Consider the following 17714-nt stretch of genomic DNA (forward strand, 5'->3'; position numbering starts at 1 on the left):
TATATTACTTAACTCATGGTCAGTAAATAGCAATAATTATTTACATTTTGTTTATTTGTCTAATAAATTCAGGACTCTTACTGACTACTATTCCTTTTCTTCTGGATGGTATATTATCTTTAGTATCCTAATTTCCATAAATATAATGTTAATCTTCTGTATTAAACAGGTTATTATGCTGATAAACAAGTTCAATTATGTTATGATGGGATTTTGAGAGCCTCAAGTCCATTTGCTTTGTCGCAGAGTTGTCCAGTTTAATAACTAGCTGGAGATTTCTCCAGCAGGTTGTCTAGAGATATGAAAAGGCTATGCAACAATAAAGTGCGTACCATGAACAGTTTATTGATTATGCATCAAAATAAAATTGTACACAGTTAGGATATCAGTATGGAAATTAAACTGACGGATTTTCCTTACAAATCAGATAATGCGTTCCTACAATATTGATTTTACTTCGATTTTTCTTTTAAACAAGAGCTTCTGAACTTATTCTTTCTTTCTACACAATCAGTTTCTTGACACCTGCAACAGAAACGTCAATTTGATAATTAATGTTAATGAACAGAAATTCAAAATATAAAAAATTAAAATTTCAAAAGATCAATGTACAAAATTCTAACAGATTTAAAAGATCAAAGGGTGATTTGCTCAGAAAAAGATTTCCCATTCATTTTTCTATAAACTTGATGTCTCTATTGCTTACGTGTGTAGATCCTGGAAACGGTCATCCAGCAAAATCCTCCTTAAGAAAAATTTAGCGGAGGTGGGTTATGCTAATTTTAAAGTAAACTTTAAGAGAAAATGTGCGGCTTCATTACTTAAATAATATTTACTGGAAATTAAATTTGCAAGTTGAATTTCAACGACATCAGAGGAGTGGAAGAATCAATTTTGCTGAATAAGTTTGGAGTGTGAGCTAATTGTGAAAATGAATGTTTTCTAATTTCATCGCGTTCTGAGCATTTCATCATCTTTATGAAAGTTGAAATTCCTTCAAGAAAGAGAGTATATTAATTTAAAGATTGCGTAAAAAATACGTTTTCATTGTGATTCAATGATTCTTTATTAAGAACATGCTAATTTGCACTTTGTCAAGTGCACAATTTAAAAAAAAAAAGTTACTTTCAATTCATCTGGGCAACGATAGGTCTCTAGTTGAACTAGAGACTACTCTATCCTACAGCTTCCTCAGTTCAGTGTTAGAAAGATCCGTGGAATATGCGGATATAGGTCTTATCTAAGATGCAAGAGTGGGGATAAGAAAAGAGGGAGTAAAAGAAGAAGGAGGTAAGGTGTTGTTGCAGAGGTGACGTCACGGCTAGTTGGACAGCTGCATCAGGTATATCGATCGGGCAGCTGTCTTCCAGTGACGAGCGCCGGACAGCCTTTACCACTTCTTTAGCTGGAACACTTCCTCTTGGGTCGCCGAATGAATCAAAGCATTCTTACTCAAGTCTTATGAATAGTGGTGACTGTATTTTAGTAGAGCGACACTTCTCTCAATGAACATAATATAATTAATTATTCTATCAAAGAAAATATATTAGATTCCTTAATTAATTAATGCGCCACCATAGCTGAGCGGTCAGAGATGTGACTCGCAGAGTTGTAGATGGGTTCCATCTACTTTACCGGTCTGGGTATAGAATTTGATTTCATATTAAAATGGCAAATGTTGCGGTAATCTGCGTTTGCTACTTCACCTTCTTCTTCCAGGAATCCTAATTTGGTATTAGAACGCAAAATTCACCTGAAAAGTTGAGATTATTTATTAATTTTTGCAATTAAATAATTGTTCGAACTTTCAATAACAAATTTTTTCCATTACCGTACTTCTACCGTAGATCTCTTACAATATTAGTCTCTTATCTATTTTTAAACAATTAACTCTAGACTATATACCTCTTAATTAATTTCTTTTGTATAAAGATAATAAAGAAGAAGGAGCTGGTTAATTTGCTGGAGGATGTAGCTGCTCAGAGGTGATGAATGACGTGGAAATCATCAGAATGCAGATTATATTCATATAACCTCTCGCAGCAATTATTTTTCAGTCAAATCTTGCCACGGTAATACTAGTTAAGCAAGAAAAATCTTGTTCTTAATGACACATATTGTCTTTATTACGAATTTCTTGTTAAAAAACCTAAATTAATTAAAATAATTTTGTGGATCCACTATGATCTGATGATGGATTCGGAGAGATTCGAAAGGTAACTCGTGTCATACTTTTAGAACAATATAAAAGGAATCATAAGACTCTTTCTGGTTCTTGTTGTTCACATCAATTTCAGATCCAGTCTACATAATGTGATTTTACTATAAAGACCTAAAATCAGAGGGCGCTAATAACCACAGCAGTCGATGCGTCTGGAGGATGAGAAATTTAACCAAAATAATAATAATGAGAGATAGAGATAAATTAAAATATCGTATTTCCCTTGAATTGGTTTCTGTGCCAGCTGTGTTTTCCGGAATCAAATCTCACAGCACTGAGGAAGCAGTAAGAAGCTTAGTGATCTTCGCCACCAGGGGGACATTCTCAACCCCAGTTTCCGCAATCCTCCCCCTTGGGAACCTCACCAATAGAACGGCCCTTTCACGTGACATGACAAGTGGCACTATCTCTGCACAAACCTTCCTCTATCTATAGGATATCTCAGCCACCAGAATGGCCAGTAATCTTATTAATTTTTCAATGTAGGTCTAGCTTATGGCTGGAAGGTAAAATTTTATTATGAATGCTTGATCTGTGTATAACTCAATCCTTCATTCGTATTCGCTTTCTAGCTAAATGACCTGTCTTGTTGGAATTTTCCAATCTGCGGCTTTAAAAGGAAATTTCTATTTAAGTGATTTATGATTGACTTATCAGTGGAAAAGATTAGCCTGCTTTGGTCTTTACTGCAAAGCTGTTTATCTCTATTGTACAGAACAAATTAAACAATTCAATAATTAAATATTTCTCTCTTTTTAAATATTGAAATGACATGTGAAAGAATCAGATAGTTTTAATGTAGATCGTGTTTACTCCCTTTAACTCCCTCCGACGATGAGGGACCATGAGTATGTCTTAATTTTCTATTCATTTAATGGTCTAACTAGTGAGAGGATTGAATTATGTTATCTCTCATCCGGGAAGCAAGTTAATTTTTAGGCGTTTTTGATTTTTAGAATTATGGACAGGTTTCTCTTGTGAATAAGTTTTCAAATAATTGTGAGATAAGGAAAATGCATGAGTTAGAAACTTGAGAATCCTTGAAAGAGAAAAAGCACAGTAATCGCCCAGGCCAGATTGTTTTTCTCTTAACAAACTTTCTGTTAAGAGAAAACTGTAAAGAAATAAGTACTTAGATGCTTCTGGCATTTGGAAAAACCTTACGAGAGAGGAGAACAACTGAGTGATACATATATATATATATATACATTCGCTTGGTGTAACTGGAGTACTGGTATAGGAACAACTGGTATAGGAACAATGGCTTGACAAAGTGATACCGCTGTCTTTCTAATTTTCGGACAGGTGTCCCGAGCTTGTCACTCTAGATCTGAGCCAACTTGTCTATTTCAAACTTTTCCCCAGTTTTACACAGAAATATGACAACTTCTATCCGCTAATATAATATTTTCTTATTGTACTCTTGTAACGAAATAACATTTGTCAAGTTTCTGTATAGATTAAATATTAAAAATTTACTCTGCTTTAATTTTTAGCCATTGTTAATATGCTAATTTTCTTAATCAATAAAGTAATTAAATAAAGTTTAATTTATTTAAGTCACTTACTAGTAATCTTGTCAAAATGATTGTTTCTTAAGTAACTACCTTTTTCTAACAATTAGACATTCCAGAATGTTTTCAAATTGTGCTCTTTCTCTTCATGTTGATTAAGAAGGAGGAATGTGTCTAACATGTCCAGAGTAGGGGACTCCAGAGACCATTCTCCATCTAAGTGGAGTTGAAGACAACGTGCGATATCTCTACTGGTTGCTCATTACAGAAGATATCTAGACCTCCAGGGGAAGGGGCAGCAGGGTAAAGCTCGACTGGCATGTGAACATTCCTGGCGACCTGATTTACAGAAGGTCCTGGCATCGATCTCACACATGCAGCCGCAACTATGGACCGACCGACGCACGCACACACCCAGTTCTTGCACTCACTTCTCTACATAGCCATCCATTTTATTCGCAAGATTCCAAGCATTGTAGACGTACAGCTCTCTGGGACTACTACACTTACAAACGGCCCTCGCTATATACACGCACATTTACAGACACTTGTATACAATTCTCAGAGGCGGACACTTTAATATCCAAGCTTGGTCAAACACACAACTGCCACTTATAACCCACAAAACTCTACACAGCCTACAAGGACTATGTGTCCTAAGGTACCCTCGATGTTTATAAGGCCCACACTATGCCCGGGACAAAACAACATTGCTACTTCTTTTGTGGGCATGCATTTGCATGTAGAGGGCAACAACAAACGCCAACCAGGATCGAAGGAGAATTGTACTAGATTACTAGCTGTCCCTTATTTCTTTGCTCCCTCAGGAATCTGTCACTGGATACACTTAGTGAAGTGCCCTGCAGAGGAGAATGGCGGCAACAAACTGGCTGTTTTCCTTCTTTGGGAAATATATGAGCATGAAGTCATAGGGGAAGGGATGTTCAGATTTTTAACATTCCCTTCTATGTGCAAGCTTTGCTCTCTTGTTGGCCGCCGACCTTGTCCTTTAGAGAAGAGAAATCACTTTCGACATCTAACCTAAAAGGGTGCATATTTTATTAAGCCTTCCTCCTCTCCCAAAATCGTGTATTTTACAGTTCATTTCGCCACTTTATAGAGTGATAGTTCTTTTATTATTGTCAGGTTTCACTTTTATTTTGGGTTGAAGTATTTTAGGTATAATTGAGGTGATACTAAAAGTACCTACACAATGACAGTAGTTTATAGACAATAGACGCTCTCCGAGTGTGTAGTCAAGGCAACAATAAAAGTAATGCTATTTCCACAGTACTAAGAAGCCCTTCTTTTCAAGTGGTAAATGTGACGGTAATTACAATTTATCACCTTAGACACTATTAACTAAACATTAGCTAGTTGTAAACAGGAGAACAGCATCGAACAATATGGATGGAGCGCTGAAAGAGAATAGGTAAAAAGAAGAAGAAAAAAGAAATGACTGAAGATAAAAAGAAGACGATGAGTCGGGGTGAAGTACCTAATTATCTTTGAATGCGCAGCAGCACAGCTAAGGAGGACGAGCTCGTAAGAAGGGACAAACAATGATTTAGGGACTGCCAATTAGACAAGCAGAGTTTAGTGTTTAACGGTGGGGTGTGTATGGTTAGGAAGCTGTGCTTTAATTGAGCTCCTCACCTTGTCCCATTGTTCTCTTATACCCACAGATCTGGGAGGATGCACTTTCTTTGTAAAGCTTAGTAACCCACGTGAAGAACAATTCCTAACATACATCTTATTACTAATTCATCAGTTTTATTAAATAACCAGACTGGTAACGCCCTCCAAGACTTACTCTAGTTTCTTTTATCTCAGTTATACTTGCGATGGATTTGCATTTTCGTACTTAAAAAAAAACACATCATGTATTAAATTGAGTTTAACTCGGAATTGCTCGATTTAAGATGCCCTGAATTTGAAGAAAAAAAAATGCAAAAAACAAAGAAAAACTGCGTAGACCTAGCTTTGTCCCTATAGTTAAACTGTCTCTGCCATTTCCTTCGACTACACTTCTTCCCTGCAAGGGAATCTAGGCTAGCCACATCTTCAGAGATCTTGCTAAAAACAGAGGGTATTCCATCTAAATGTAAACTGAATCATCAAATACTCACACTATAGTGCGCCACGGTAGCCGAGCGGTTAGAGGCGAGACCTCCGAAGCTAATGTGTACTGTGGTACTGGGTTCGATTCCCGGTCTTAGGCCTTGCATTTTATTTAATGGTTAATAAAAGAAATTTACAGTAAAGTATGTTTGCTAGTCGCCTCCGTCCACGACACCTAATTGGTAGTTGGACGTAAAGCCCCGCCTGAAAAAATAGGCGATTGATTACTTTACTTACACGACAGATTCTGCAAAACCCTTAGCTTAACTTTTACTTATTATCGAACATTATCAAAGAACGATTATTTAATACTTTACCAATTCTCGCCTTTAATTTTTTGGACAAAAACTTGAGTCTTTATGATGCCATAATATGTCCAAGTTATTTGATTTTGAGTTACAGCTATTCCATTTTTAAAGTCTTTTCTGATTCTGTCGCAGATATTTCGGTCAAATTCTAATAACAGAAATTTCTTCTTGGATTTTCTCCCCCCTTTAGTCGTATTTTTCATTTGACAATTTGATGTTTGCATCAAGTTCACACCTTTACACCGAAGAAATATATTTGTTCCTCGGTAGATTGATTTTTTTTTCTAAAGAGGTGCTCAGACTTCTATAACGTTTCCTAACTCTTGAAAAGTTCCAGACAAGATTTAATTATATACTTGAATATTTATTTACATCATTACTCGTCGAATAGGGCAAAGTGGAATCATTGATTGGTCACTAAGTTATAACAGTTGTAGATTATAAAGGATGTAGCAAAGAAAAACCAAATCTACTTCGTGCTAAAAATTCTATTATGTTTTTTTTTAGAGTGTCAGGTGCTATTTTCTAGAATGTTAGTGTCTATTATGTATGTGTTCGTGCCGGGATGTTTGAGTGATAATTTGTTTACCTGAGTATTCCGATAAACGTAAATAGTTGCATACTTCAGTAGGCCCACAGCGGAATGTTTGGTGTATCGGTTAGCGTGAAAGTTGTACGTTCTTTACGATGGGTTATCCCGCAGAGTTAAACAGTGTCTTGCCCATTTTCCTCTGCAGGAAATGACCATAGCTGCGGGAAATGAAGCTAGGGCATTGTAGGCAATGAGATATACAAAGTGAGTAACGCTTACTTTCTTGAGGCAGGCTTTACGTCGTCCAAATGATCTTTAATTCAGGAAACCTTAAAACATGTGTTTCCAAGGTGAACTTAATTTTTATCGCCAAAACTACGATGAGGTTTCTGTTTTCTATCGTGTGGTCTTAACATTACTAAGTTATAAATAAAATTTTTGGGTTTCTTCGTTTATAAATTTCATTGCAAAGTTGGAGAGACACCATCAATATTTAAAGTAAAAGTGTGTAAATTTTGGGTCACCATTAATTACATCGAGTATGAATTATTACATAATTATGAAACGTCATCACGGTTATCAAAGTATTCTAAAAAACTGAAACAAGAGAAGAAGAGTTGAATAAAAAAAGAACTACAGACTGTACGGGTTGGCGCAAGGGAATGTCCTAATAAAGAGTTGGTGTTGTGGGTAACGCTGTCCTATGACAGTGTAGAAGGGTATAACCAGTGAAAGGGCAGCCACGGTAAGGACGTGAAGGAGTTCCTTTTAAAAAGTCATTTATATTTGAGGAGTCCTGCGACCCTCATCTTCTTCCAGCCTTAATCCGTACTCCTTGGTGTTCGCTTAAGTGGACTACTTATATTCCATCGGGAGAGAATTTTAAGCATTTCAAGAAAGTCCCTTACCTCTTCTTCTTCTTCCATTTTTATCCCCTAACGCTGGAATGTATTATTTATCTTTATTTTTAAGAAGGAGGACTTTTAATTAACAATAATGTAAAACATAACTCGCACAAGTTACTCGCGTTTCTGCTATCCTCCAGTTCTACCCCCAGTTGACTAATCATCGTTATCTTTCACCCAATTATGCAAATTATTAATTAGGGATTTCTGTGCCTGAAACCCCTAGATAAAACTAATCCAAATTTTTAAAAGCAACTTATTTCTTCAATTCTTGAAAATGTGAACCCTTAAGTTTCTTTTTAAGTTTACTAATTAAACGAAGTCGAACTATCAGATCTTATTCATAAATCTTGAATCAAAAATGGGTTTCTAAAAAATTCATTATAGATCAGAACCATTCATTGATTCGCTCAGATTTGAGTGGCGAACTCAGTTCCTGAATAGGATAATTCTTAAGTGAAAGATAGGATTCTGTCCTAATTTCCTTTTCCCTTTTTTTCGGCACCCAAAGAAGGAGTAGAAGAATGATACGAAGCAACTGTTAGATTTTCCATTCGATTAAATACACCATTAGCAAGACTACTCAGACTGGATAAACCACACGACCGGATTCTGAGTGCCGTAAAAGAGGGTGTTAAAGCCACAATAAACCATAGGGCCGTGAAGGTCTAGCTAGAATTAGTGCAAAAAGGAATTGAGAATCAATCGAATCCTAGAGTTCACAACCTTTTAAAGTCAGAAGGTCAGAATTCGTAGGTAAATAAGGGCCGAACAACCACTCCAACACTCTTATTTAGCCTACAAATTAAAATAAATAATGATAATAAGAAAAAACAAATTGATATTTACAATAATAATCAAATAATACTATAATTATTAATATTAGGGATAAATTTGTTCCTGAATTTTCGAGTTTAAAGGAAATTTGGTAAAAGGAAGGATTTTTCTCTTTTCCAAGATTTTGGAGAGTACTTCCTTTATATGCATAGATTACAAGTTAGTACTGTGGGATGATGCGGGTAAGTTAAAGTGCCATTTCTGGATAACGAGCTAGTTTTACCATCTAGATAATGTTAGTAATAATAAGGTATGTTTTCAAATTCGAAGTTTAAAAAGAATTCCGTTAGAATTTGGAGTATAGGGCGAAAGATAGTCAGGTGTGTTCACGCAATTGTTTTTTGTTTTTTCAATTTCCAGCATGGCAACACCACTGAGATCTGTTACCCTATCTTCTTTATTGGTGCCAGAAGAGCTCGCAGTTCTAACAGCACTTGCAGATGATGGAACAACTTATCGTTTTGTCTTATTATTCTTCGGAATTCCAGGTAAAAAACTTGCTGATGAAACAGCAAAGGAAGGAGCTGCGTTGATAACAGTGACTCCTCAGCCCTGTATCCTATCCGACATTGTAGAATAAAGGTGGAGCCGTCAGGCTAAGGAAATTCTTGGCCTTTAGAAAACGGCAATAGTTGGCTTTAGCAGGTCCCGGATCAGCCAGTTAGTTCAGATGCGAATTTAGCGTACCATCTTTTCAAATGCGGCCTTACCCAGTTGCCAATTTGCGCCGGCTATGGTGAGTCCAATGAGACGATGCGGCACTTTGTAGAGGAGTGTCCCGTTTATTCTAAAACTAGATTCCTCGTCTTCGGAAGGTTAAATATTTCCCTCCCGGAGATAGTAGCATCTGGTAAACTTTCTAGGTTTATTTCAGTGCACTGGGCGATTGAATCGCCATGCTCTCTAGTGTCCTGCTTACTGCTTTATTAGTTAATTGTACTTGTTATACGGTAATGTTTAGCCTGGTCTTGAAGCCCCGGTGTCTCTTATGAGATGAGTAATTGGCGAGGAACAATGGGCATTTTGGATTGTCTGCGTTCCTTCCCCTTTTTGGTGGAACCGCCCTTTAATACAATCATCATCTAGTATTCTAGGAAAAGCGCCGGAAGCAGACATGTCTTTCAAGATATTCCGGGAGAGACACTTAATCGCTTCACGATCGCTCATACCCACAATCCACTCCAAACCCTCTTTAAAACCGCCATCAATGTCAACAAAAATCACCTCAGATTTATAAACAAATCTAAAAACAATTGTGTAACCTCTATTTTCTAAATTTAACTTCTGGAATTTTTTTTTTTTTTAATAAATTTGATTTAATTATTTTTGTGACGTGATGGGTAATGAACGATATACCACTTCCTTTTACAATACATACAATTAATGTAAAACAAAAAAGCTGTAGTTATTTTTGTAAGCTACCTTTTTCCTTCATTGAGAATGATGTAATCAAATAAAAGACTAGCGAGATGATATAACATTAGGGGTTTTGTTTACATTATAGAGAGCGTCACTAGTTGTGGAGGAGGAAGAGGTGTTGCCAGTGACAGATGGCTCTATTGTGACAGTGACGTTGCCGCCGGAGGGCCTACTTTGCCCATGCCTACCTAGCCAGACTATCCTGTGTACTTTAATGTTGACAATCCAAAAACAGGCCAGCCCAACAACATGGCTTTGGTACGCCCTAAAACACAAACATTATTCCTACAATAATATTGATTTACTAAAATTTTAACTTTGCATCTCTCTCTCTTCTTTACAGCAAAAACTGACAACCCTAAAAATCATCACTTCAATAGACAAAATTGTACTTAAATTTAATAAAATTTGGTAATTTATTTTGGATTGTAGTTGTTGGAAATAGCGTTGGTAAATAGGCAATAAAAATATCCGAACAGGGCAGCTAGTTTTTCAGCCAAGTCTTTAAACAAAGTTCTCTTTCTGATTTAACATTTTAAAGATCCCAAAAAATGTTCAATCTTTTTATATAGATTGCCAGGGAATTCACTTACTTTTATTCAAGTACTTTGGGACAGAATGGGTCCTTCTTTCAGGAAATGAAATCAATTTTGGACTTTTTTTCATTGGAGGAATGGTTAATAATAACAATACGAAGGGTCCAGGCGTACATAATTTAAAATGTTGGTTTCATTTTGCTTAAGATCCATACTTATTTTGAATTGGACTGTAAGAATCTTTTATAGTACAGTGTAAATTTCGGAACTACTTAAATTCTAGAACTGTACTAAATATTCTGCTCACTGTTACCCAACAATTTTTTAGATAATTAGAGAACTTTCCATACTCATTGTATATTCAATTTCCATTTTAGAGCTGTAAAAATGTTTTTAAAAAAAAAAAAAAAAAAATTATGAGTGTACTATATGAAACATAACTTAAAAACAATTATATTAAATGTTCAATTAGATTTGAGTTAAGCGGAAGTGGCACTTTATTAAATAAATTTTCTGATTTTTAGCGATATTTTTGCTCCAAAAATTTTATTACTTGGATTGCGGAAAGAGAATGACATGTGTTTCAACGCTATGTTTAAATTTTAATATTCAAATATTTGTTTGAAATTTTTAGATATATTCCTTTTTAATACTTAAGATAAAATTTTTCAATGAATTTCGCATAACAGAACAAAAAGTTTTATTTTCAACGCCATGTTTAATGACTAATCGGTTTCCAAACGAGTAATTTATTCAAAATATTGACTATAAAATGAAATCAATGATTAGTGTTAAGTGTGAAATCAAAATGACTAGCCACAAACTTACTGCCCATTACCTATATAATGAATACACTTGTCCGTACGTCTGTTAAGTCTATCCGTCTGTCTATCTATCCGTCTGTCTACAGCAGCTTCTATCTTCATTACACTGCAAGGAAATAACTCGTCAGTCAAGGAGTCTTATCATCCAGTATAGAACACATTCTCATATACATTAACTGCACATAGATACAATGTGTGATGCATACAAAATACATATATATACATATAGCAAGCCGTGATCATAACCAGGTAATCAATTGTTAATCTTCATCAACATCCTGGACAATTCATAGAGTAACTAATATCGCACATAATGTGCGACTACATTAGAAGACAAACATCATTTAGTAGATTGTAGACCGAACTAATATCGTATGAATTTCTAATTAGCCAGCTGTATGGACATAATATAATTCATCCGTATTGGCTAATTTACTCCAATTTATAATTATAGTTATTTAATTATATTTTTATCGTACTATCACTTATTTTTCAAATAATTAAAAGTTTGGAAAGAGTCTGATTGAAGATGCTGCTAAACTAAGTAGCAGGACGCTATTATCGGGGCTTTGATGTCCTCTCGATTTGCCAGGAAAATAGACCGGAAATAAGAAATAATCACGAACGATAATGCCAATTCACCCCTCAATCACCTGTACAAGTTTCTTTTCTTTCTTTCTTTTCTGATTCTGCTGCTTTATTCAGCTTTTACATCGTTATATGGCTTTGCACATTCTTTAATCTATGTCCTTTTTAAAAAATGTATGTTTTCATTGATAATATACCTTAAGTGGTGGAACTGTTCCTCAGTCTTAATTAAGATCTGCTTAAGGTGGTATTATATCTTTTCTTTTTCCAAACTGTAATTTAAAGCATCTTTCCTCCAGTTGGTAAACAGTTTTTAACCAATGAATTATGAATCATGCCTGTTCATAGCCGTTGATAAGTACTGGCGAATTGCAAGCTGCAAAGAGCTGATCCTCCCATGTTGATAGATACGCCTAAAACGTAGCATGAGCCAGTCAAATCACCTTCCAACAGTGTCCATTATCTTCTATTAAGGAAGGAACTATTTACCAGATAACTTCAGCAGCCTGAGTCCAAATTGAATTATAATAAAAAGGAAAAAAGAAAATTGAATTTGGTTATTAAACTTGTTTTGATTTGTTATTTTTCTGGACCAAATAGTCTAATATTGTCTTCAAATTAGTTTTTCCACTTTTTTGTTCATCCGCTGTAAGGACTGTCGGGAAGAGGAAGTTTAGAAGGAGTGAGTGAAGTACTGTAAGGACAAGCAGGGCTGGCGCTTGGATACCCTTTTCCAGTTATTGGCTGGAAGTGTCAGCCACAGTCTCTCCATGAAGCAGGCCGCTTTATTTCGGACAACTCCAGTTACATTGATTCAATCAACGGCAGTGGACACGTAGAATTGTAATTACTGAACCGTCCACCAACCCCTCGCTATCAAACCCATCAGTTGTACGTCACTGACCATTTCATCCAGCCGGGATCGATCCAAGACATGCCTTCACTTCCTAACTACTTTCTCAACCCTCTTTACTGGGCACGTCACTCGGCCCTTATATATTTAGCTTTGTGAATTATCAATCTTCTGTTTCGACTGAATAATTTTAAATTTACTTATGTCCTGTAATTATTAGAATTTTGTTAGCTGTATATAAAACTCTCAGTAATGGAAGATAATTTAATCGGTAACAAATTTGAAAATTTTTATGGGAAATTCAATTTTTTAGCATTCCTGAGTTCGAAAAAATGGTTTATACAAATATAAGTTGGTGAACAGCATAACTCAACCCTGGGAAACCGCAAAAAGTTCAAATTTGACCATTCCTTTGGTAGTAAGCTATTGGATGAAATCAGCCAATCAAAAGTGCCTTATTATTGAACAGGTTTTTGAATATTTTGGTATTTTCTGGAAAACAGCTACAACGATTCACCTCAAACCTTGTAAGCTCACAGTTTAGCTTGTGTAGATCTGAGATCATTTTTTGGTAAACATCCTAGGAAAATGATTCTTAAGATAGTTTTGGAGAAGAGGTAGCGTTAAGCTTTTTTCTAAAATATCATATATAGTACCTTAATACGGGTATATACATATTTTATAGATGTTAAAATTAATTTATTATCGACTTGCGGTGGCTTTTTCTTTGGTACTTTAGCAACAAAACCCAAATAATTAAAACATTTCCGACGGCTTGTCATACAGAAAGAAATATTGTTTGACTTTGAATACATTTAAGTGACCCGTGCAACAAGTTAAATTAATCTGACCACTTTTGCAATACTTCAGCTAATACATAAAATAATTATATACAATTTAGTGAATTTAACCTAGAATTTTAATATCTATAAGAGTTGCCAACAGAGAAATATAATAACAAAACAAATAAATAATAAATTAAGTTGGTTTTTAGAAAAGCTAAGAAATGGTAGTATGGACCAGTGGTCTGGAAAACATCTACGTCCGAAAGTGGGCTTCCGTTGTTTTCCTACTTAACGAAAACTTCGTCAGCTGAGGGTTCGTATTTCCTGTGGTCTAAATATGTGTCACAAACACTACCCAGAATTGACTAGAAATTATTCTTCTTCTTTCACAGTTTATGAACTTATTGTAAGTTTTATTTGACTTTACTATTTTTTCTGACTATAAATGGAGTTTTTTTTCTCTTGCCTCTCCCACCATTCCTGACAATCTTCAACGGCGACTAAATTATTAGTAGCCTCGAGATCCCCTTCGGCACTACTGACCAGCAAAATGGGCTTCACGTAGAGGGTACTACAACGCTTTTGGATTAAATTAGTCCTGCCAAAAGTACAATTTTTTACTAAATTGATTTTTAGGTTTTTTGGAATTGTCTCAAAACTGGCTTTAACTTGATAGCAAGGGATTGTTATGGCAGTCTAATCCACCTTCCTGTTAATCCTCAATTCAGCTTCTCTCTAAAGTGTCATCCAGGTAAAGGGCGGCCTAATCACCTGTGTAATGATTAATTGGAGCTAAATATGTATGTGCAATTCCAAACTTGAAGGAAATCGTTTAAGCGCAAGTTTCAATTTATTATTCATTTTTGTTTTTAGCGATTTTTCCTCGCATTTTCAAGGAAAATTTGTTTCGCTAATTGCGTATCATTTGTGTGTTTTACGCCCGACTTATCACTTTTTTAATTTTTATTGATTACATTTTTGCATTTTCGTCTTACATTTTAAATATCAAGAAATGGTTTTATAATAGGGAGGAAAAAAAATAATGTAAAAACAAATCCTGTTCAATATCATTATGTCGTTCATCAAAAGGTTCTCTCTTAAATGATGAAATTTGCTCGAATTCTGATCAATAGAGAGAGGCCCATATTCTGAACATGTTCTTGGAAAAGGATGAAGAAGTTGAAATGGTTCAATAGTAACGTTGGTACTTGGTGATGACCGGTTGGCATTGACAGTAAGTGGTGATGTAGGTTACTTTGAACTGGACCATCCCCCCTGGCCTTCCCCACCAAGAAGCCACATAGCTTGATTGGAACTCGTCTGATGTTCTGATGGAGGCGATGTGAGGGAACGTTGTCTGAACAAAGCTGTCCATACTATGAAGAGAACAGTCAGGGGTAGGTACGTACAAAGGAGCAGACGAGGAAAGTTAGAGTAACAGGACATACGGAGGGCGAATACTCTGGAACCATTCTCTGTATGTTCAGTTTGACGGTTCTCTTTCCAGGTGTGGGTATGGTCTCTTACTTGGGCGAGAGGTGAGTTGAGATAGAGCCTTGAGGAAAGAGAACTACGTAGTATAGATTGTGAAAGTGTGCAGGTATTGAGTATACGTGAAGATGTGTGCCTTTAGGGCTGGCTATATAGGGGAAGGGTTTCTCTAATGTTGCCATGGTGACGTCTATATACAGGCTAATGTGACAGACAGCTAGTGACCAGTTGGTTGTCATGACAACCTACCTGCCCTTGCCATCATGTTAACTGTGCAGAGAAGAGAACGAAGCAGCGGCGGTGGACTGTCAGGCATCAGCTAGCCTGGAAGTTGGCAGGACCCGCAGTGAATGGGGGGTTTTGCACACACACATACTCTCTCACTGCCCCCTCACAGTCTGACTTCAAGACGTTGATATCTCAACACCCACACCCCCAACATAGCCTCACCTACGTGGACTCAACATCACATACTCTTTTGCCATATTATATTTTGGCGTCCGAACGGGGACATTTACTCAACCATGTCAGTCTTCTTCGTATTCTATAATAACACGAACATATTTTCCTATATAAGGATGCATGCAAAATATCATCCTGTTTTTTCCTTGATATTTCCCGTATTTGGCATTGTTTTCTTTATTATTATTACTTGCTGTTGGATTCTTCTGCAAAGAAAACACTAAAATCCACACAATCTAACGGAGAGCAGAATAAAAAGGGTTGAACAATTTATATTAATCACAATTATAGAATCTTAGTTATTAATTTATTTATTGAAAATATTTTAAAAATCAGGCACAAGATAATGATTATCTTAAAAACTACCCTGTATCCTTTCACCTGAAAGCTGTAATCATTTTGTTTAAATCTCATTTGGTCTCAAATGTAACATTGAACTTTTTTACAGCAAATTATTTGAAATAAACGTTTTTTTAAATGGATACATTAAAATAGAGCTTCATCTTAGCTGATTTTGTTCAAAGCTTGTTGTCGGGTCCATTAATTGTATTTAAATCAGATAAATAGAGCTGTAGGGTTCAATAAAATGCTCCAATCTCCAAAGGATTCAATCTCTTCAATCTAAAATACTTCGAACTATTGTAAACGCTCCAACCTAACTATACACACTGACCTTAATATTTTTTTTTTATCGCAGAAGTCGCTAAAACACGATACAGGAAACTCTACTTCAACTTGCAATCTCATATAAATCCTCTAGCTCAAAATCTTTCTTCAAGAACTCTTCTTGATAACCCGGACAAGACGTTTTAAAAGACAGTGTTGGCCTCGTGATCTCCTCTCTGTGTGAAGTGATGTGACTAATAGTCTAATATTTGGGAGTGTTACCACTGTGGGTAACGTCTACACTCGTTTGCCTCCTTTGTTATTCTATTAACATTGTTACTTAAAGCTAACGCGCTGATTGCAGCACAAATAAACGGAAAAAATAAAAATCAGAATTTGAAATTTCTGTTTGTTAGTGAGTTAATGAGTTTTAGTTAACCTCAGTGTAACACTGAGCCTTTAAGGACCTCAAAACGGATATTGCTAGTGAGAAATCGATATCCCAAAAATTTGACTCGATGACAACCTACCTGCCCTTGCCATCATGTTAACTGTGCAGAGAAGAGAACGAAGCAGCGGCGCTGGACTGTCAGGCATCAGCTAGCCTGGAAGTTGGCAGGACCCGCAGTGAATGGGGGGTTTTGCACACACACACATACTCTCTCACTGCCCCTCACAGTATGTGCAGAGAATTTTAGAAATGCTTACAATAATGGTTCTTTTTCTCACCTGGTAAAGTAAGAAAAACAGTAGGATAATCATGATTCCAGGTGGAGAAAAACTAGGCTAAACTAGACATAAAGCATATTTAAAAAAAAAGAAAAACATTAAGGTAGGAATATTTTTTATTTGAGCGGAATAATGCATATAAGGGTAGTATTTTATGTGTTAGGCGAGCGGATGGGTGAGTGGGTGGGAGAAAACCCAAACCCAGCCGAGAGATGAGTTATGCTCGTCAGTTAGCCAGCAGCAGCTCACGTCACGAGGCCACATGCACTGCCCACACATCATTCTGACAGTGCCAACACGTCCACCCTATTCATACCCACCCCGCCAGTCTACATTAAAACAGTTAATTTTATTTTTATTTTTTGCTTTTTTTTTAAATAAATTGCCCAAAATTCTAGGGTTTCCCTCATTTCAGGGTGTGTGTGGCCATTTTAATTCCTTTTTCCGTAGTTTATCTCCTGTTCTTATCGCACATATAAAAACACAGATATCTTTATTAACACCTTCTTCTCATGAAACGTTTAATAATATTCTAATTTTTAAATTCTTATACGTAATATTTTTTTTTAAATGGCTATTTAAATGAGATGCAAGGTCGATAATGGCCTAGTGCAAGTCATGAAAAACTATGTGTTATCAGAATCTAAGTTTTATCATATCCGACAAATATTTTACTTTTTTATTCCAATCCATCGCTCACCTTCTTCTTCTTGTTTTCTTGAAATGATCCTTTGCTCAGGTTCTCCAGTGGCACTTGACTCCCAATCGTACTCCGTCAACTCATTTTTTTTTGGTTTCTTCTGTATCTTTCACCCACTGTTAATCAGGTTTTTCCTCTTCATCTTCTGCTTAGATTAGAGCAGTGATTCTTAACCACGTTTGAGTGCCGCGAAAGTTTTGAAGGGCACCGCCAAATTTTAGAAATGCTTACAATAAAAATTATATATTAAATGTAGAAGACGATATAAGTGTAGCATTATCAT

At 35.9% G+C, this 17714-nt stretch overlaps 1 long non-coding RNA gene across 1 annotated transcript in view; it reads right to left on the minus strand.

The window, feature by feature from the left end:
- Positions 1-342: 342 nt before the first annotated feature.
- LOC141453853 (uncharacterized) overlaps positions 343-17714 on the minus strand; it is a 50947-nt gene continuing 33575 nt past the window's right edge. The window contains exon 6 of the long non-coding RNA XR_012458262.1: positions 343-525. This is a non-coding gene — a long non-coding RNA (uncharacterized lncRNA). The remainder of the gene's footprint in view (positions 526-17714) is intronic.

Source organism: Rhodnius prolixus, unplaced genomic scaffold (genome assembly GCF_049639745.1).
Source record: "Rhodnius prolixus isolate KJV_2025 unplaced genomic scaffold, Rpr scaffold_3, whole genome shotgun sequence".
NCBI classification, from domain to species: Eukaryota; Metazoa; Arthropoda; class Insecta; order Hemiptera; family Reduviidae; genus Rhodnius; species Rhodnius prolixus.